This window comes from Pipistrellus hanaki (genome assembly GCF_964339955.1).
Source record: "Pipistrellus hanaki genome assembly, chromosome: 12".
Lineage (NCBI taxonomy): Eukaryota > Metazoa > Chordata > Mammalia > Chiroptera > Vespertilionidae > Pipistrellus > Pipistrellus hanaki.
In genome coordinates this window covers 30,999,932-31,021,982 of record NC_140514.1, presented here as the reverse complement: position 1 = coordinate 31,021,982, position 22,051 = coordinate 30,999,932, and positions in this window count along the sequence as shown.

Sequence of the window (22,051 nt, the reverse complement as noted above, 5' to 3'; positions counted from 1 at the left end):
CTAGCAGGAGCTCTTGGCCAGCACAAGGCCCTCTGCATGATAGATGGGTCTGCACAGAGTTCTATTTGCATTTCTCCCGACTGTTGTTAGCACTTTAAAATATTATGAGGTGCAGCAGAGAGAGAGGAATGGCAAGAAATGCACTCAGAGTTTGACAGTAGCAAATATAAATGAAAAAAAGATGATAAGAATAGATTAGGATATTAATAAAAACAGGGTATTTCTTTAAAAAAGAAAAAACAGGAAGAGAAACTCAACTCAAAAAGAGGCATTTAAAGAAGGTGAATTTTACTAACACGCTGGGAATTGGAAGCTGGCACAAGAACACAATTCCTGTTCACAGGGGGCAGGTCTAGGTTTGGGGGCCAGGAGCTTTCTCAGTTTGGGGAAAGAAAGGCCACAACATGATGAAGATGAAATTAGAATCAGGCCTTGGAAGGGGACTGTGCTGGGATGGGCCCTCGAGCTTAAACTTCAATTCCTGACCAGGAATTGAAACCGTGACTTCCTGGTTCATAGGTGGATGCTCAACCACTGAGCCTCACCAGACATAAATTCAATTTCCTAACGTGCTTTTTTTTTTACTCAACAATGTTGTGAAATCCTTTTCATGTCAGTAAGTATAGATCTTTAGGATTATTTTTAATGACTACATACTACTCCATTTTGATGTATCATCATTTATTTCACTCATCCTTATTGGTGGATATTTAGATTGTTTCAAATTTTTGAGAATTATGAAATATTTATAAAGAAATTTCAAGTTGGTTGTTATCACTGTGGATTTGAGTTTTGCAAGGACAATATCCAGGTGGCCAATTATTTTCTTGAAGGTGCTTTGTCCTTCACAGTGGATGTGTCTGTCACCTCCAGGGTCTTAGTTATGATCTGGGATGGCTAGCTATTCTCCTGATGGGAATGGGCAGAGAAAAGTTAGCATGTCTTCTGCCCAATTAAGTGGGATTTTAAAAAGAGACTTTTTATTGAAACAACTAAGCACAAAATAATGTTATTGACAATTTTATTCCAATGGGTGACACACAATTTAATCAAGAGATGAAGAACTGTGAATGCGGATGCTTAATTATGTACCACCCTTATTGGCCCTTAATTCCGTTGTTGCTTGAGTGAAATGTTTCCTTCATTTATTCCTTCAGACATTCATTCATTTACAACCTACTACTCACACTCAGTGCCAGTCATCAGGAAGCTCTCTGCAAACCAAATCAAATGTCGTAAAACCTCATTAATCGAATGCCACCGGCTCAGTAGAGGACATGTCTTGCATTCATGTTTGGTGTCATTCATTCCGATGACATTAATTCAGAACCCTCCTCACAGTGCTCAAGACTTCACTTTAATTGAGAATATCGGTTCCAATTTCTGCCAGTTACATCCCACGTGGAACTCCGACGCACACTAGCCCCAGGATATCTAAAAGGGATATAGTCAAGAGGACTTTGCAATCTCCAAATCTGGGAACTCCATAATAATGGTGCTTCTTGGAGAGGGTTGTGGAGATGAAGACAAACAGAGAGGAACAAAGCGGTGCCGAGACGCAGATGCTGATGCTGGGCTCCCACACAGAGAACCTGGCAACCACTGTCCGGTGGGACGAACCGGTTAAAGGCTTGTTCGCAAAGCCGATGGACAGAATGCCACTGACATCTGAACAAGGTCTCGGCGGAACCGAAAAGCAACAAAAGCCTGACACACGGGGGTCTGCAGGAACAACCTGCATGGGGAGCTTACAAAACAGGAGCAGTGCAAAAGTCTGTGTGTGTGTGTGTGTGGGGGGGGGCGTGGGGGCGTGGGGGCAAAGACACAGCCCCTGACTGTGTAGAGCACATGTGTCAAACACACGGCCCGCGGGCCAAATCCAGCCCGCCAGGCCTTGCAATGTGGCCCGCACCGCGCTGTCATCACTGCACTCCGCTGTCAGTTTATGACATTGTCAGTTTATGACTGTTCAGTAAACCATTCGGCCCACGATTTAGGCTGGATTTTAGATTTTGGCCCCTTCTCTGATTGAGTTCGACACCCCTAGTGTAGAGTGTAGACAATTGAATGCTGGGCAGGTGGCTCAGCTCAACCACTAGTGACCAGAGGCACCCTCCTTGCAGGGCCCAGACTCACATAAATGTCTCAGTAGAGTGGCAGTTCGCACAGCTCCTGGCCTTACATTTGCTCACGAAGAGTGCTACGTGTTGGTGAGCACTGAGGGTCAGCTGTTTTCCCTGAATGAAGGCCTGGGCCGACCACTTAGAAAGAAGGAGCCCAGCTCTACAGCTGTCCCCTTACATCCCACTCCCTGCCAGGAGCTGTTCTGAGTGATGTAGGTCGGTGTGATTATCCCTTTTGACCAGTGGGGACACGAAGGCATAGAGAGGTCCATCGTTGGAGGCCTTCTGTATAACAAGTGGCAGAAGTGGGATCTAAGCGAGTCAGCATCGGGTCGGCGTCCTCGTGGGCAGGGGCTCTCCTGGCCCCCCACTACGCTGTACAAGCAGGAGAGAGCGCCCTCACGGAACTTGGCACTGTTTTTCAGGCAGGGAACGCAAATGGGGTAAAAAAACGTCTAATGCACGGAGGGCAGTAAAGGGGATTGTCGGGGGCCTCGATGGTAATGAAGGGCCTATGGAGGTGTCCCTCTCTCTCTCTCCACTGCTCCCTGCCTGCAGGATTATTGATTGCAGCATTACCGAAACGCCACTCCACCTCAGGGCCGTGGGTACCTGCAGCGCCAGATGGCTGTCCTCGGGGTTCACTGCGGCTAAGCATAAATATGAAACCCCCCATTTCTAAGGGGGGAGGGGCCCCCCGACGATGCCCAGGTGTGTGGTTCCGGAGTAATTTTGCCTCGAGTAAATCAGCAGGTCCATATTAGAAGACACGTGTTAATTTATTGCGGCAAGGTTTTATGTCTTCGTCAGTCATTAGCGCGGTTTCGTACCAGAAATGCTTTCCTCTTTAATCTTGGTGGGATTGGTATTACGCATAACTCGACTATTAAGACAAGGATATCTTGCAGATGGGGCGGTCGTTAATCTAAAGGGTTTTTGCGGTGTGAAATGCAAATGCTCGGTGACAGGTACGCCCGGATCCCCCAAAGCCTTCTTAATCTGCCATAAAGGGATCTGAGGAAAGGTTTGATTGTTTTGTTAACACAAATAAGAAGCCTTTTCTGCAGCTCAGCTCTCTCTCTCCGCAGCTCCCAATTCCTTTACCATTTGTTCAGATAAGCTTTCCGGCCTCCGGAGAGTCGGCTCATCAACACCTCCTTTCTCTCCGTGTTCCCAATGACAGACCTGGGGCTTGGGGTTCACATCCACAGAAGGTGAAGGCAGAGCAAAGATGCGCTCTCGCCAGTGTCTCCTCCGTGGGCCCCCGTGACTCCTCCTCCCTCTGGGGTAGCATGCGTAGGTGTCTCCCTACACCGTCTGCTGGGTTGATGGCACCATTGGTCAGTTCTGGGACATGAGTGATGTGGAGCCATCCTTGCTGCAAAGCAGCTCTGACTCTAACCCGGCTCTGCCCCCACAAGGTAGCTGGGTGGCCTTGGGCAAGGCATGCCTGTTGCCTCAGGTGGGTCTAATGATTGCTCAAGTCCCCTCAGCTTTAAATATTATTCTGCGATCTCCGCTTCACCACATGCAGAGACCTTCCGTGAGGAATCTCACAGTTAGCTCACTTATTCAGTATGCTATGCCTCCTAATGTGCTTTTTTTTTTAAAATATGTATTTTATTGATTTTAGAGAGGAAGGGAGAGGGAGAGAGCGAAATATAATAGAAACATCATTGATAAGAGAGAATCACTGATTGGCTGCCACCCACATGTCCCCTACTGGGGATTAAGCCCACAACCCAGGCATGTGCCCTTAGCCAGAATTGAACCTGGGACCTTTCAGTCTGCAGGCCGAAGCTCTGTCCATTGAGCCAAACCAGCTAGGACTCCTCCTGATGTTTTGACAGTAGCATAGACAATGCTGTGGTAGAGAGTATTAAAAGGGTGGGCTCTGGTGTTGAACTGTCTAGCTTAAACCCTGGCTATGAGTGATTTGGGACAAATGTCGTAACCTGCATAAGCCTTAGTTCTCTCATCTAAGGATACTAGTAGTGCCAACCTCATAGCGAACTTGTGAGATTTAACTAAACTAATATGCATAAACTACTTTTAAAAAAAAAATACATTTTATTGATTTTGTACAGAGAGGAAGGGAGAGAAATAGAGAGTTAGAAACATCGATGAGAGTCATCGATCAGCTGCCTCTTGCACACCCCCTACTGGGGATGTGCCCGCAATTAACGTACATGCCCTTGACCGGAATCGAACCCGGGACCCTTCAGTCCCCAAGCCGACACTCTATCCACTGAGCCAAACCGGTCCCGGCTGCATAAACTACTTAACACAACTCTTGGAATACCTAAATACTAAATGTTAGCTCTATTATTACATTTATTCTCTGTAACTCGAAGAAGTATGGGCTTAAATTTCTCTTGCAAATATAGCCAGCAAACCATTTCCCCCTTAAAAAAAAAAAATCAGTCTTTATTTAGAGACTGGTGTAGAAAGGTGTCAAATCTCCCTCCCCTTGCACCTCCTCACAGCCCAGGTTTTTACGATAGTGTTGGCTTCCCTGGTGGGGATGAAGGCGAGGATAGCATCTTCTTTGGAAGTCCCTGCAGCAAGCCTTCCTGGGGTTGGTCCATGATCTGCTCCTGTCATGCCTTTCTGGAGCCCGCAGATACTCTGCCCCCTAGTGGCCAGACTGTGTGCAGCTTTCTGGCTTGCCCAACCCCAGAACCTGTGGAGTGCTTGTGGCACCTTCAGTGGTCTTGTGGCAGCAAGGGATCTTGATGTCTTTAGGCACTCACCCTTTCCTCTCTCTTTTCTTTGGTCTCTGCCCCCCCCATTTTCCTCCTCAGGGAGCCCCCTCGTTTTCTCTTCATCCCCAGAGTTTCCAAGGACTCATCTGTAGTGGTCTCAGCTTAGTGCTTTGAAAAAAATAAATAAATAAATAAAATCCTGTCCCTCTGCACCTTTCAAGGAAAACGATCAGCCCAAAAAGTTTAGGGGAAAAAAAAAATTCATTATCTTTAATGGGATTTTGTTACCAGCCGGGGCCAGAAGGGACCAGAGTTCCCAGGAAATCTAAATTAATAAGTGCCCTACCAAGGGGGAGGGGGGAAGGGGTGCCACCAAACCCGAGATAGAATTCCTTTCTTGAACTTCGCCGAAAATGAACAGAAAACCGAAAATGCCGTCTAGCTTAGGAAGAGAAATGGGAAGCATCTGCGAGGACCCCAGGACTGTTTGGAATCCATTCTGAGCAAAGTGGAAATATTTGGGTGAGCGAAGCGGCTGCTCTCTTTTAATTGGCATCTGGTTGATCGGGGACTGCTGTCTACGGCCGTGCGAGGGTTGTCAGGAAAACCTGCGTATAAAGAACATTTCACTAACAAATTCCTGACTTCATCTGCGTCAGCCAAAAACTTATTGTGTTCATTTTGGCTCTCGAACGGGAAAGAGCAACCAGCGGGTACCTCTGGGGTCTCGGGAGAAGATTTAGCGGGGTTTGTTAGTCTATTAGGAAGCAGAGGGAGCCGCTCTTCCCTCCTTCAGCAGTGAGCTCTGGAGAAGTCTATTAGACACTCTCCGCGTAGAGCGCGAATCGCCTTCCCCTCTGATTCAATCACCCCGAGTCATTAGGCTGCGTGAACACCGCGTTAGACTGCGCCCCATCAATAATTAACGCGCAGAAGCATGTGCGGTCACCTGATGGAGCCCCCCGAGGAAGCGGTAATGCAGAGGATGTCTGACTCTGTGCCGAGCTGCTCGCTGATGGCCAGGATTCTAAAGCTGCATCTCTAGTCCCAGCCCAGTCCTCGGAGCGGCTCCTCCTTTCAGACTAGCACCATCCTGGCCTTTGCTGCACCTGACAGCCTGCACCAGAGCGATCCTGAGGTTGGAACCGACCCCCCTAGGCTGGGTGTGCGTCCTGATGTTACGTGTCAAGGCTCTACCTCCCATCGTCCAGCCACCCGGCGTGGCAGGTGGTGTCCTCCAAGAGGCGCCACGGATCGGTTTCCTAGGGCTGCCATCGCACATGACCACGAACGGGGTGGCTGCAAACTACGGATCTGTATTCTCTCGCAGTTCTAGGGACCAGAAGCCCCAAAGCAAGGCGTCCGCAGCTCCCTCCACAGGCTCCAGGGGAGGGTCCCTCCGTGCCTCTCCCAGCTTTCCGTGGCTCCTCCTGGCGTTCTTGGCTTGTGGCAGTGCGACTTCAGCATCGGCCTCTGTATTCGCATGGCCTTCGTTTCTGTGTGTCTGTCTCCGCTGTCTGTGTGCCATCTCCTCTTTTAGGGAGGACACCAGTCTTTGGACTTAGGGCCTACTGTAATTCAATAGGAACTCAACTTAATTACATCGGCAAAAACCCTATTTCCAAATAAGTCACATTCTGAGATCCTGGGTAAACATGACCTTTTTTTTTTGTTTTTTTGGTTTTTTTTTTTTTGCTGTGGAGGGGGGGAGGTAGAGAGGGAGGGGGAGGCGAGTGGGTGGGTGGAACGGTGGGGGGTAGGGAAGAACACACCATTTAACCCAATACAGCCTACAACAATATTTCCTATCCCATGTGTGCTTCCAGAACCTTGTCACTGCCCCATTACAAGGTGAGGTTTATGCCTCTAATGGCTTTAATTAACAGAGAACAGCAGAAATGATGCTAGGTCACTAAAGACATGCTGTCTCTGCCTACCTCTCTCTTGCAATGCCTGCCCTTGGAATGAGCCACCCTTCTGTGAAGGTCCCAGGCACGTGGAGAGGACGAAATGGAGAAAAATTGAGGGCACCCACCCCTCAGCCCCAGCTGACCACCCACTGACCACCACCACTTAGGTGCCAGCTGTGTGAAGGAGCCATCTGGGAAGAGGGTCCTCTGGTCAGCTGCCCAGACCGATGCTGCATGGAGCACAGGAGACCCTTCAGTGCTGAGCCCGGCCCACATTACGTATTTAGAAGCAGAAGACCGTTGTTTTGAGCCAATTGTGTTGGAGTAGTTTTTAATGCAACATTAGATACCTGAGACGCGGAGCCTAAAGCCTTTAGGGCATTGTAATTCCTCTCGTTCACCTCAGTGCCCCCTTTCTGCCTCTAACTGGTTAGTCTACAAGTCTCTTCCCGTCGTCCTGCCCCCACCTCGCTGGGCACCTAATAATTTCTCTTCAGATCACATCCTTAGGGTGTTAACTGCCTCTGGACTTTGGTCCTCTCTTTCTCCATCCTACCAAATGATCTGGACCCAATTTTGGTCTTGCCCCAAATTCATTGATGGCTCTTCGTTACTTAGAGCCTCATACCCATATGCCTTAACTGAGAGAGAAGACTTCTTTAGTGTGGCCTCAGTTTACCTTTCCTGCCTTATCTCCCATGCCTTCTCCATAAGAGTTCTTCCAACACACCAGGGTATTCACTGTTCCAAACACACCACCTCCAAGAAGCCTCCCAGGTTCCTGAGCCCAAAATGGTCTTTGCTTTCCTCTGAACAATTCTTACCTCTTCTCCAGTCAAACCAATGGCTTGCAGTTCTGTGACCACACCCTCCTGCATGCTACATATGCTACATGGTTTTCCTTCACCCTTTTCCAGGGGGCCAACTCACACTAAACTTTGTACCTCAACTCAGTATCTTTTTTTTTAGGAATTTTCTGTGATCCACTTGATCTGGCTTAAATATCCTAATGTATGATTACCCTGGGCTCAGAATATATCTCATGTCTATCTCTGTGGCTGTGGGAGGGCATGGCCTAGATCTTTAACTCCTGTGTCACATGGATGCAGCCAACGGAAAGTATTCCATAAATGTTTGTTGAATGACTAAATGTTAAATACAACCAGGAACTCACTAGAAAGATCTCAAAGACCTTTCAACATGGGTTTGTAGGAAAAGGATTTGGAGATAAGTTTTTGCTTAGCCATTTAAGATTTGGGGCTGTATTTCAGGTTCTATGAGTTAATTTTTGAGCTCAGTTCCAGGTAAAAGAACTCTCTAACTACCCTTTCATTGGGCCCTACATATTTTGGTAAGGAAGAAACATTTTAGCCAGAAGACAGTCAATTTAGCATTTTGATATTATTCTTTGTGTAAAAAAATCTTCAACAAATTTATAAATTTTCAAGTATTGGGACTGTATATTTTATCTCTTTTTGTTCTCTCATAACCCCTATTTTATTTTGGAAACAAATAAGCCCCTCAATATTTATTTAGCAGATTTTTGTGGGGAGACATAACTAACCTCTCAAATTTATGTCAGTTTCTTTTGAAAACGAAACCAAACACACATACCAAAAAAGCAACCAAATTGCTTTTGTGTGTACCAATCTGCCAAGATGCTTCCTTCCCTTCCATGGATCAATGATGCTTTTAGACTTGGGCTATTGGAAGAAGTGAATTTTAAAGGGAATTGCATTCTGGGAGGAACTCCCCATTTCACACTCTTTAACTTGTCTTTCCTTTTGGGGATAGAATTGTGAACCCTGAGTTTCCTGGGATGTCATTATACATCCTGGGATTTAATCATCCAAGACTTGCCTCCTCCCAACCCCTAACACTTCCTCGGGGACCATGAAGACATTACTGAGAGAGAGAGGTAAGCTCTTTTAAAAATCAGAGTTTTAAGCTCTATAGTTAGATGACCTCTCTTAGGCTCTAATATTAAATCGGAGACTCTTGAGAGCATTTGCTGAGGGAACCCATCATCCCTTTATTTTGTGTTTCCTGGGTCTCACTCAATGCTATGACTCTAGGGGAGAAAAAAAAAAATACCATGACTGGTACTTGAAATGTTGGCACCTATAGTATCTTGAGTTAATGTTACTTGCAGCTTTATCCAGGAACAATTCTGCCGTGAAATACTCAGCCGTAAAAGAAATGAGACTACTGAGAAGAATTCTTTTGAGTGGCTCTGGCATGCAGAGAGGCGATGGGGATCTGTGTGTGTACGTGTGGGAAAGTGAGGGGGGATGATAAACAGTTGCTCCCTCTCCTTTAAGAGCACGTCTTTTTATTCCTGACACTTAAAAAGACACTGTCAAAAAGATGTTTTACTGATTTGACTTTCTGTGCAGGAAAACGTGCAACAGTTACCTAGTAAGTGGTTTTATAGGGAGTTTCACCCACACGTTATAATAAACTGAGCCCAAAGATAACATATCTTTTGTGCTTTTACAGTGCTTGGATGATAACTGTGAAAAATTATCTAGTGGAGGTTAGCAAACTGTACCTGTGGCCTTTTTCTCATGACCTCTGTATGATAAAGTTTACTATCTTGGAGCATGATGCATTGTCAAATAATAGGTTTGCTTGTCTGGCCAACAAGAAGTAATTGAGGAGTGTTATAGTTTTACAATCCATGTTTCAATGACTCTGCTGCTTTTGAGTTGTTAGACCTGAACAAAATGGGTCAATGTTGAAAGAATCAAGGTGTTTCCCCCCCCCTTCTCTCTCCCTCCCCCATCTCCCACCTTCTTTATGGAGTATTTTAAAAGGGAGGGTTGAGTGGAATATGGGCCTTGTCTATGAGGATTCTCTGCCTTAGCACCTCTGGCTTTCAGTATGAGGCTTGAGATAGGTGATCTTGGTCCTAGTTTAATGACTGAGAGCAATTTTGGATTTGACTTACCAACAAATATCTATTGAGCACCCTTGTATTTCTTCTGTTCTTGGATAGACAACAAACTTATTTTGGTTTAGAGATTCTTTGGACCTCATATCAATGTCTTTAAGAAACGATTTGCCCTGGCACATTATGCAAATTGAAGCAACAATAAGATATCACTATAGCCAAGTTGGCGTGGTTGAGCATTGGTCTATGAATTAGGAAGTCATGGCTCGATTCCTGGTCAGAACACATGCCCGGGTTGCAGGTTCCTCAGTATGGAGCATGCAGGAGGCAGCAGATCAATGATTCTTTTTCACCATTGATATTTCTATCTCTCTTCCTCTCCCTTCCTCTCTGAATTCAGTAGAAGTATTTTTTTAAAAAATACATTTTATCGATTTTTTACAGAGAGGAAAGGAGAGGGATAGAGAGCTAGAAACACTGATGAGAGAGAAACACCGACCAGCTGCCTCCTGCACACCTCCTATCGGGAATGTGCCTGCAACCAAATGTACATGCCCTTGACTGGAATCGAACCTGGGACCTTTCAGTCTGCAGACTGACTCTCTATCCACAAAACCAAACCGGTTTTGGCAAGTTGTTTTTTTTTTTTTTTTTTTTTTTTTTTAAGACATCAGTATACACCTATTAGAATTGCCAAAATTCGAAATACTGACAACACCAAATGCAGACAAGGATGTGGAGCAATATGAATTCTCGTTCATTGCTGGCAGGGATACAAAATGATACAGTCCTTTGGAGAAACAGTTTGGTGATTTCTTACAAACTAAAGTACTCATACCATACAATCCAGCAATTGTGCTCTTTGGTATTTACCCGAAGGAGCTGAAAAGTTATGCCCACATAGAAACCCACACACAGATGTTTATAGAAGCTTTATTCATAATTACCAAAACCTAGAAGCAACCATGATGTCCTTCAGTAGGTGAATGGCTGAACTGTGGCACATTTAGACAATAGAATATTATTCAGCACTAAAATGAAATGTACTATCAAGCCATGAAAAGACACGAAGGGATCGTAAATGCATATTATTAGATGAAAGAAGCCAATCTGAAAAGGCTACATACTATATAGTGTATGATTCCAACTATATGATATTCTGGAAAAGACAAATCTATGGAGACAGTAAAAAGATCAGTGGTTGTCAGGGATTGGGGATTGCGGGGGGAGGAATAGATAAATAAAAGATGCACAGAAGATTTTTAGGGCAGTGAAAATATTCTATATGGTACTATAATGACATGCTATTATATATTTGCCCATATTCCAAGAGCTCGCCCTATGTAAACTATGGACTTTGGGTGGTAATGATGTGTTAATGTAGGTTCATCAATTGGAACCAATATACTCCTCTGGAGGGGGTGTTGATAATGGGGGAGGTAATGCATGTGTGGAGGCAGGGGTATGTGGGAAATCTTTCTACCTTTCCCTCCATTTTGCTGTGAATCTAAAAATGCTCAAAAAGAATAAAGTCTTAGAAAAAAAAAAAAAAAAAAGCAAGGAGGGGCCTGCTGAGTCTGGGAGAGAATCTACTCTAAAAAACAAAAGTGTTAAATGCCATCAGCCAAATTCGACAACTGGGCTCTGGGGGTCAAAGGGGAGCAGTGGCCCGTCTCTGGTGTACTGGTCACTAACTGCACATGGTGGCTGTGTGTATGAAGTTCGAGGAGCCCTCACAGTGCTGTGGAACACCTTCAAGACGTACTAACAGCCGAAACTGGTTTGGCTCAGTGGATAGAGTGTTGGCCTGCAGATTGAAAGGTCCTGGGTTTGATTCTGGTCAAGGGCATGTACCTTGGTTGCAGGCACATCCCCAGTAGGGGGTGTGTAGGAGGCAGCTGATCGATGATTCTCTCTCATCGATGTTTCTAACTCTCTATCCCTCTCTCTTACTCTCTGTAAAAAATAAATAAAATATATTAAAAAAAAAAAAGTACGTACTAACAGAAGGGAGGACATCTGTTAGGTAGTCCAGCATACAGTGACAGCAACAGGTTCCCTGGGAGTGTGACTTGGAAGCCAAGAAACTGACAATGATGATGGCTTGGGCAGTGGCCTGGGGGAGTGAAGACAGGCCTCAGAGGTGATCAGTGGTAGTTGTATGGCATTGGTAAGTAGACAAGTGGGAATTTTGAAAGAAGGCCTTGGGGCTAACAGAAGCTAGCTCTATTATATCAATAGGACTTAGCTTTCTTTACCCACAGGGTAAAGTCCATGGTCTTCCTTCCCATTAGTCAGGTACTTACACTCCTGGCCAATCCAGCCCAACTGTTTCAGACAGAAGAGACAAGTACCTCGAGGAGTACAGTGGGGACATTCGACAAGAACCCATAGGATAGTTCTATTAGTTATCTATTGCTGTGTAACAGACCTTAATGGCTTAAAACAATAGTAAATATTTATATCTATTAGTTATCTATTGCTGTGTAACAGACCTTAATGGCTTAAAACAATAGTAAACATTTATATCTCACACAGTAGGTCAGGAATTTGGAAGCAGGTTAGCTGGGTGATTCTGTCTCAGATTCTTGAGAAGATGGCTGTGGCTACTTCATCTGAAGACTCGACTGGGGCTGGGTCTACTTCCGAGACAGCTTCCTCACCAGGCGGTGGGAAGATTCCTCAGTGTTTGTTTGGCTGTTGGCCAGAGGCCTCAGTTCTTCATGTGGAACTCTCCATAGGTCTGCTTGAATGTCTTCATGATGTGGCAGCTGGTTTCCAAGAAAAAAACACACACACATAAAAAAAAAAAATGAAGTAGAGGCCTCGGAAGTCACACTCCACCACTTCACTATATTCTCCTTGTTAGAACTGAATCCCTAAGTTCAGTCCATCCTCAAGGGATAGGGAATTAAGCTTTGCCTTTTCAAGAGAGCAGTGTCAAAGAAATTGTGGACATAATTTAACATCACTACAATGGTGGTTTGCTTGTATTTAATCCCCCCCGCGAGGTGAAAGGGTTAACAAGAGTGTCAGGAAGGTCTTTACTTGGAGAAAGGTGTGGATAATTTAATTCACTGGCCTGCCCAGAGGTCAAATAGAGATCGTGAGTCATAGAAATTCTTTTTACATTTATTTCTAAATCAAAAGATGGGCTACAACAGACACGACTGCTTGTTAAATCGGATAAAATTAAAAATAACTTAAACGTTTGGGAAGGGCGGGGGGGAGAGATGATTAGTTCTTAGGATATATTAAATGTCCTCACATGAGGAGGGAGTCAGCTATTGGGAAGGGCTGCTTCGGAAAACATATGCTGTGTCAAACCCCGCCAGCAGATGCAGAATCCACTGCTAAAGTTAGCTCACCGAGAACGGAGCTGGATGGGCTGCCATCACAGATGTCTCTGCAGCCAGCACCCGAGACAAATATAATTCTTACCACTGGAAAGCAGGGCCCCCCACAAGAGCCTTCTCACCCCAGTGGAGGAGTGGAAGGGAGGTGCAAAGACAGATTTACGACCCCAAATGCTGACTCTTCTGTGATTCTTGAGGATAACAGATGATTTTTAAGCCACGAGGTGTCCTGGTATTTTGCATTTCTAAATTTGAGAATCCCTCATAAGGTGAATTCTCGTTACTTTAAGCGGAACCTGTGCTACAATAAAATTCAAGGCCTGATTGGAAAGGTTTCGAAATGTGTATTTTGAGATTTATAGTCCTGAAATGCTGGAAGCAGAGGAGATGTGTTCCACATGCCTGAAACCGTTAGAAAACTACACTAACGAGAAGTGATTTAAATTATTTCATTAACGCAGGAACCAAACAAGAAGGGGGCCCAGTTTCATGGCAGATGACAGATGATGTTCACAGGCTGAGCATCCAGTACATTACAGAGCAGGATTTCTTCAGAGTGGGTTTCATAGAAGGTAGCCCGCAAGGATGTCTCAGCAAAGAGGGATTCTCCGATAAACAGAGCCAGCGAATGATGTAAACACAGTCCCCCTCTTGGAGAGTGGAAGGGCACACATCAGCGTTTTAATGGCTCTAAGGAGCCCTTAGGCCAGGGGTCTTCAAACTACGGCCCGCGGGCCACATGCGGCCCGCAGAGGAGTCTGATCCGGCCCGCCAGGTTTTTTGGGCAGTGAGCGCAGCCGAGGTGTTACAGTAGGAATTAGTAGTTCATAGAGTCCGGCCCTCCAGCTCTCTGAGGGACCGTGATCGGGCCCCCACTTTAAAAAGTTTGAGGACCCCTGCCTTAGGTGAAGAAACATGTTACATTTTGTTTAATTCTAGTCCCCCATAGACCGTGGTCGGCAAACTGCGGCTAGCGAGCCACATGCAGCTCTTTGGCCCCTTGAGTGTGGCTCTTCCACAAAATGCCACGGCCTGGGAGAATATTTTTTGAAGAAGTGGCAATAGAAGAAGTTTAAGTTTAAAAAATTTGGCTCTCAAAAGAAATTTCAGTCATTGTACTGTTGATATTTGGCTCTGTTGACTAATGAGTTTGCCTACCACTGCCGTAGACTATGAATCTCCGTGCACCCCTCCCCCACTTAGATTCTATTAATCTCCAGCTCCCCTTTCTCTCCCTTTAGAGAATGTCAGCTTCATAAGGGCAGGTCTTTGCCTGTTTTACTCATGGTTATAGCTCCACAGCGCAGAGTCAGGCCTGGAACTATTCACAAAGGCACTGTGAACAATGGCGCTTAAGCTTCAGGATGCCCCTTCCCAGGCCTGGAACCTAATTTTGCATTCACAATGTTGTGTTCTTCCCCTCAAAGAGGTCCTCCACGGTTGTTATAAACTTTAGGCCCCACACCACCTGGATCTGCCCCTAGGTGGAACACAGGAGGTGCTCACCCAATAACTATTGAATAAATGAACGAACAGATACCACAAAACCCTGTTCGTGGGGATGCTCACTGGGAAACATTGATGCAGGTAGGAGACTCCAAACAGGAGGACCTAATAGTTCATGCTCATGTGAGACGGAGGGGGTATAAGAGAGGAATAAAATCTCACCCGGGCCCTAACCGGTTTGGCTCAGTGGATAGATCATCAGCCTGCAGACTCAAGGGTTCCAGATTTGATTCCGGTCAAGGGCATGTACTTTGGTTGCGGGCACATCCCCATTTGGGGGGGGGGGGGGTGGTGCAGGAGGCAGCTGATCGATGATTCTCTCTCATCGATGTTTCTAACTCTCTATCTTCTCCCTTCTTCTCGGTAAAAAAAAAATCAATAAAATATATTTAAATAAATAAATAAATAAATAAATAAATAAATAAATAAATAAAATCTCACCTGGGAAAGGAAATTAACTGCAAAATATTGGAGCTAGAAATAAAGTGTAGCTGATATGTGATTGATGACTAGGGCTTTCCAGTCTATGTCCTCACCAGTTAGGACTTACCTGATACAATGTTAGGGAATTTCATGAGGAGGGCTTAGAGGGCAGAGGGAAATCTCAGTGCAATGCTGAGTCGTCGCACTCAGCCACGGAGGCTCCTGAGAAGCGAGGTGCTGGAGCTCCTGCACACAGACCCTCGGCTCCCCAGGCCAGCCAGCGTTCTGCCCGCCGGGGATGTGGTCCGTCTTAGACGTGGCCAGTTAGATCCTGACAGTGTTGGAGGGTGAATAGAGATCCATGAAACCCAGGGGCTGTCAGTTCTGACCCCTTCCTACCAGTTTCCTCCCTTCACTTCTAAGTGCAGGTTTGACCCTCAAGTAATGAGGTAGGTTTTTAATAGTCCCAGCCGACCTCACACGTCTGATGCGCATTGTCTTCCAAAGATGGCACTTTGGGGAGCAGCACGCGGGCTTCATACAGCTGTTATTAATAAAAAACGTGGCCCTCTTTTGGAATTGTCTTTTGTGTCAATTATGAGGCACACGAGAGAAATCCATCCCCTTGGCCATATGTTGTTTTTGACCAAAAACGGGCTTACCCAACTTATCCTGCAAAATGGCCCAGCATATTCAGCTGGCTTGATTTTAGAATCACTTTAGGATTTTTATTCAGACCTAAGTCCACTGTCAAAAGACATTTTCCCGTATTGCTATTGTTCCAGAATTATAAGCCACGTGATGGGAAAGCACCTCCCCAAGAGGAGACCAAAACCATTCTGAGCATGGATCCCATCTCCAGAGAGCCATGGAGGCGTCTAGGAGGGCTGCCTTCAATGGCATAGCCTTGGCTTCATTTGTCAAATTCTACTGGGGTTTTGAAAATTCTGATTCTGGATCCTGGCTACTCATTATTGTCACCTGGGAAGCTTTAAAAACACTGCAGGCTAAGACCTCTCCCTAGAAGTTTATAGTCAGCTGGTTTAGGGTGGGGCTTAGGCACTGATTTTCTATATATGTCTGTGGGAGTGTGTGTGTGTGTGTTATTTGAATGAGCAGCCGGGATTAACCTTTATGTTAAAGAATCAGTGTTATTAACTGTAGTCACAGTTGTTCCTGTTTAATTTTTCTGTTCAGATTACAATCTGTTGTGACTAGGCACCACTGAAGGTTAATCTAACCCAGATAGGGGGAAAGTTTGGGGGCTGAATTCAGTAGCAACACTGGCACTGTCTGCCACAACCACTAGGGGACAAATTCTAACGTACTATCTAATAAAGAGGGAACATGCTAATTGACTGGCACAGCTTCACAAAAGATGGTGGTGCCCACAGCCAATATGGAGAGAATATGCTAATTGACTGTCATACCCTCAAAGATGGCAGCACCCATAGCCACAAGATGGTGCACCCAGTCTCTTTGGCCCCCCAGCTGCCTAGGGCTGGCCTGAGGTATAGGCAAGCCTTGGATGACAGCTGCCTAGCACCCAGGGCCAGCCTGAAGTGCAGGCAAACCTTGGATGTTGGCTGCCCAGCTGCCCAGGGCTGGCCGAAGGATGACCAAACAACTGAACAAGCAGGCTGCATAGGGCAACCAGGCCAGCAGAGGGGAGTAGTAGGGGGCGACCAGGTCAGTGGGAGGGGCAGTTAGGGGTGACCAGGCCAGTGAGGGAGGGCAGTTAGGAGCAACCAGGCTGGCAGAGAGGGGGTAGTTGGGGGTGACCTGGCCAGTGAGGGGGGGCAGTTAGGGGCGATCAGGCTGGCAGGGCTGGGGGCAGTTAGGAGTGACCAGGCAAGCAGGCAGGTGAGCGATTAGGAGCCAGTGGTCCAGAATTGTGAGAGGCATGTCCGACTGCTGGTTTAGATGGGTAGTCGGACATCCCCTGAGGGGTCCCAGATTGAAGAGGGTGCAGGCTGGGCTGAGGTGACCCCCCCATGTGTGAATTTTATGCACTGGGCCTCTAGTTTATTAATAAGTATGCAAAGATAATAGCTTTCAAGAGAAAACAGCAAACAAATCAAAAGAAATCCAGGAAGTAAAAGAAAAAGTGGTCGAAGGTTTTGTTTGTGATCAGATTATCCACCCCCTGGTGCCTCACTGTGCTAAATTTCTTCAAAGGTACCAGTCACGGAATTTCCAGTGCTAACTATAGAAGAGGGAGTGATAAAGAAAACTTGCTGATATATTTTGAGCACTGTGATGTACATTACGTCCATGATCTCATTTAATCTGGCATAACCTTATGTAACAGAATTATTACCTCCTTTTTATTCATGAGGAAATCTTTTATAGATGACTGAGGCCCAGAGAAGTGAAGTCACTTACACAGCATTGCATGGCCAGTAAGTATTAACAGCAGATCAAAGATTCAGATCTAAGTCTTTCTGGTTACTAAGTCCATGCTCTTTCTTTATGCACACAATATTTCTGGAAAAGGGTGGTGTTTGGGATTGTAAATTTTTGTTTTGTTTTTGTCATCACAGTTCATATAAATTAAAGTGACAAGCTATGTGTAAATGCAGAGGTACCATTTTCTATAGATGAGGGGAGTCAGATTCTTTATCCAAAATACCAGCTGTGAGGTTTAGGGAAAAGAGTTATGAGTTATAAATCTGTGTGGAAATGGTCCATTTACTGAACTATGTCCCCTAAGAGAATAAAAGCTTTGTGAGGTTAGGGTTTCATCTATCTCAAATCATAGATATGCAAAAATATGTATCAAATACCCCAGTTGAAGGATGAATGCATGCGTGCACACATGAAAGTCTTGGGATCTAAATGACATTCTTGGGTCTGAAACATCAGCCATTACAATTTGGTCTAAGTCCAAATTTGGTCTCCTCTCTGGGCCATAGCTTCCTTATTAGTAAGTTGAAGTGATGATTCTAGATGACATGTATGATTCCCTCCAGATCCAACACTTCTAGGACTTGGCTTTTATCCCCTCATTGGGTGGATGGATGAATGTGAGGAGGGACTCTGTGGTTAAGTTCTGGTCAGTGACCTACAGGCAGAGGAAAATGGTGGGGAGAGAACCTCAGAACCTGACACTACTACTAACAAGCCCAAGGAGGAGAACCTCACTCTACCGCTCATGGTGAGGAGAGCTGTATATGGGAAGGAAAGTGACAAGAGAGGGCCTGGGGACGCATACTCACAACTTTAAATGAATCTTTGCTGCTTCATCTCTTCAAGTAAAAAAAAGAGTTGATGGAGCTGGAGGGTGAATTATTTATATGAATGAATTATAATTTCAGCAAAGTGTGTGCAACACATACTATGTCTTCAATCATGCTCAGAGAGTCTGTATAAACACACACGGATTGCCAGTGGATACTTTTGAGAAATTAATTTTAGTGCTTATGGACTTTCTGATTTGCCTCCAGACACACCAAAAATAACCTCACTCCTCGTTCTGTTAATGAGCATAATTACAAAAGCACGCGGAGCAAGGCTCTGCATCATCGAGAAAGGAATGTCCCAGGGAGATCCCCCAAACCCAAGAAGAATATAATGGAGGAGAGAGATTGGTTCTGTTTTCACGTGTGGGGGAGGAGCTTTATAATTTAAAATCAGCTTCTTGAATTCACCCCTTGTTTCTGCCACACTGGCTCAACTTTCATTCATTCAAAATGTGGTAATGACCTAAAGTTATTTCGTGACTCTGTGCCCAGCATGTTCTAGGAACTCTACAGCTATTAGTTAATACTTCACAACAGCTTTATGAGGTAGATACTATTTTCATCACCATTTTATGGATATGGAAATGAGAGAGGTCATTTGGCTTACAGACTGTCCTAATGCCCAATGGTTGTGCTCCTCTTCTAGCATTATTGGCCATCTGATACTCAATCACTCGCTATCGTATATAGTTCTCTAATTGTTTCATCTGTCAAGTTTTAAGTAAATTGGAAGGTACTAGAAGGCAAGGATCATCCTATATAATAAAAGGCTAATATGCAAATCAACCGAACTGTGGAACAACTGGTCATATGACATTCTCTGCCAGAAGCCCTGAGCTTGGCTGATGGCTAGCGAGCAGAGTGGCGGTGGCAGGAGCTTTTCCCACCTCTGCGGTGGCACTAAGGATGTTTGACTGCCAGCTTAGGCTTGTTCCTGGGGAGTAGGCCTAAGCCATCAGTCGGACATCCCCCGAGGGCTCCTGAACTGTGAGAAGGTTCAGGCCAGGCTGAGGGACACCCCCAACTCCGAGTGCACAAATTTTGTGCACCAGGCCTCTAGTGTATTATAATCTCTGGACATCTAGAACAGGACTGGGCACACAGCAGCATTTTAGAGGGCATAGAAATGATTATTCAACAAAGGAAAAATTGTTAGTAAATGCACTATTGCCTTGGGTTTAGCTCTCTGACATAACAGGAGCTCATTAGAATTGGGGAGGCAGACTCACATCAGACAAGCTCAGTGCAGATTGATGTATAGCAGCCAGACATCAGTTTGTTATTTTAGAATGGGAAACTGGCTTCTGATTACTGAAGTGCATGCTTCCTGCCTATCCCCTCCTGGTGCCTGTATTCCTGGGAGGCCAGAACCATTTTGAGAAGGTTGGTTGGTGAGCTTGGTGTGGAGACCATTTGAGGAATAGTCACTCTTGTCCACCATGTGGTTTTATGAGTCACCTCTGCCCCCAACAGAGCCTACTTGTCCAGGGAACAGAGAGTTCCCATTCTCTGGACTTAGTGCCTCTCCACCTTGAACACCAATGAATACATAGGGTCAACTTCCCACTCTGCAGACTTGCCTTTCTGTGTTCCAGGCTATCTTCTAACAGGATACAATAGAATCGATGTTGTGTCTGCTTTTTAAATTACAGTCACATTCAATTCTGCTTCTCCAAGTGTCTTAGCTCAGCAAAATACCATAGACTGGGTGACAAACAATAGAAATTTATTTCTCATAGTTCTGGAGGCCGGGGAATCCAAGATCAAGGTGTCAGTTGAGTTCCTGGTGAGAACCTTTTTTCTGGTTTACAGACTGTCCTCTTGCTGTAGCCTCACATGATGGAGGGAGTGAGGAAGGTGTGTGTGTGTGTGTGTGTGTGTGTGTGTGTGTGTGTGTGTGAGAGAGAGAGAGAGAGAGAGAAAGAGAGAGAGAGAACATGAACAAGCTCTGGGGTCTCTTTCTCCTCTTATCAAGACACATTTAGGACTTTATCTAGCCCTAATTACCTTCAAAGGGCCCACCTCCTAATATCATTACATTGGGGAGTTAGGGCTTCAATATATGAAATGGGGAGTCAGCAGGGGAGGGGCACAAACATTCAATCCATAGCACCAAGAATATACTTAACCTCATCAGTTGGTGCTCTATCTATTACAGTGGTTCTCAACCTTTCTAATGCCATGACCCTTTAATAGAGTTCCTCATGTGGTGACCCCCAACCATAAAATTAATTTGGTTGCTGCTTCATAACTGTAATTTTGCTACTGTTAGGAATCGTAATGTAAATATCTGTGTTTTCCGATGGTCTTAGGCTACCCTTCTAGCAGTTCTCAACCTGTGGAAACCGCTGCTGTAGAGCATAAGACCATCGGAAAACACAGATATTTACATTGGGATTCATTAACAGTAGCAAAATTACAGTTATGAAGTAGCAATGAAAGTAATGTTATGGTTGGGGGTCACCACAACATGAGGAACTGTATTAAAGGGTCGAGACATTAGAAAGGTTGAGAACCACTGATCTATCAAGAGGTGATTTGAAATTCCTAGTATTCTCAGTCTCCTATTGTACTTACGCTGAAGGCATGGCTGATGTGTGCTGTATTAATGCTCTCCTGTGGATCTCTGCGGCTTTCAGAGAATGCAAGGGAAGATCCGGGTTAGGGGCTGCCATTATCAATTGGAGTTTGAGATTCCCAAAACTTGTCAATCTCTTGGCTTTCTCCTATAGATAGGGGATCTCGTCCAATATGTGAGACTTAAAATTTTATTTTTAAAAAAATTTGGTTTAACTCTTGCTGAGAAACATGATTTTAAGTTCTTGAGGACATCACACTGTTGTCCTTTCCAGAATCAGGGATTCTCATACTACATGGAATAATTGGATGTTTGTGGTGTTGATCACTGGACCCTGTCCTATATCTTCCAGCCTCCCTGCCAGGGACTGACTTGTTGATTTTTATTGCCACCTGTTTCCAGTCCACCTGAAATGGATCATTTGAAAATTCGCCCGGCCCTGAGCCATAATCCGATGCAGTTAAAAGGTACTTTCTCTCCCGCTGAGAAATTAACACCTTCTCCTTTGTCCCAACTTTCTGGGATCATTTCCAATATGTCCTGGCTGGGAGTTAATTAAATCCGTGTTGACACATACTCAATTTCAAACGGCTTTCCACACACAGGAAACCTGTGGAGACTTTCCCTTTGGGGTCCGACACCGCTGTTCCATCCCTTTTACCCCGGTTCTCAGGGCAAGCTTTCCACTCACCAGGAACGATGGAATTTAAGATGGGAAATGGATGGGATTCCCCATGCTAAGCAGAATCACGGCCGCCCACTTTCCTGTTCAGCTTTCTAAATTTCAAGACCTGTCTTCTGCACGGAACCTCACTTCGTTGGTTCCAACGACGGACTCTGTGATTCCAGGAAGCTTTCCGAGGGAGGGCAGAGGCAACTCACAAGTCAGGGTTAGAATCCTTAACTCCACCGCAGCTGTGTCATGAACACGGTGCTCACAACCAGAGTCAGAAGATGTGAATGTAGGTCAGGTAATTTCTCATTCCGATTGGATATTGCATTTGCGCAGCCCGGAGCTTTTCCCCCCCACTCCCTCCCTCAATCGAGAGTTGGAGAGATTTGGGTGGGTTACAGGAAAAGTCATTAGCAGCCACATCGAGAGTCCTTGGCTCACCCCAAGAGGCACACGTCAGCTGCATCTCACACTCGGTGCTTATTTTAGTGTCCAGAGTGCTGCTCATGCACATCTGGGGAGAGCATCCCTCCACGCTGGGCTGTGGCCTCGGTGCTGAAACTCCCTCGTATTTCGGTCCTGGCTTAGCTGGCTCGGTCCGTGCTGCTGCGCGACTGTGGGGCCAGAGTTGCAAGCAGCCAG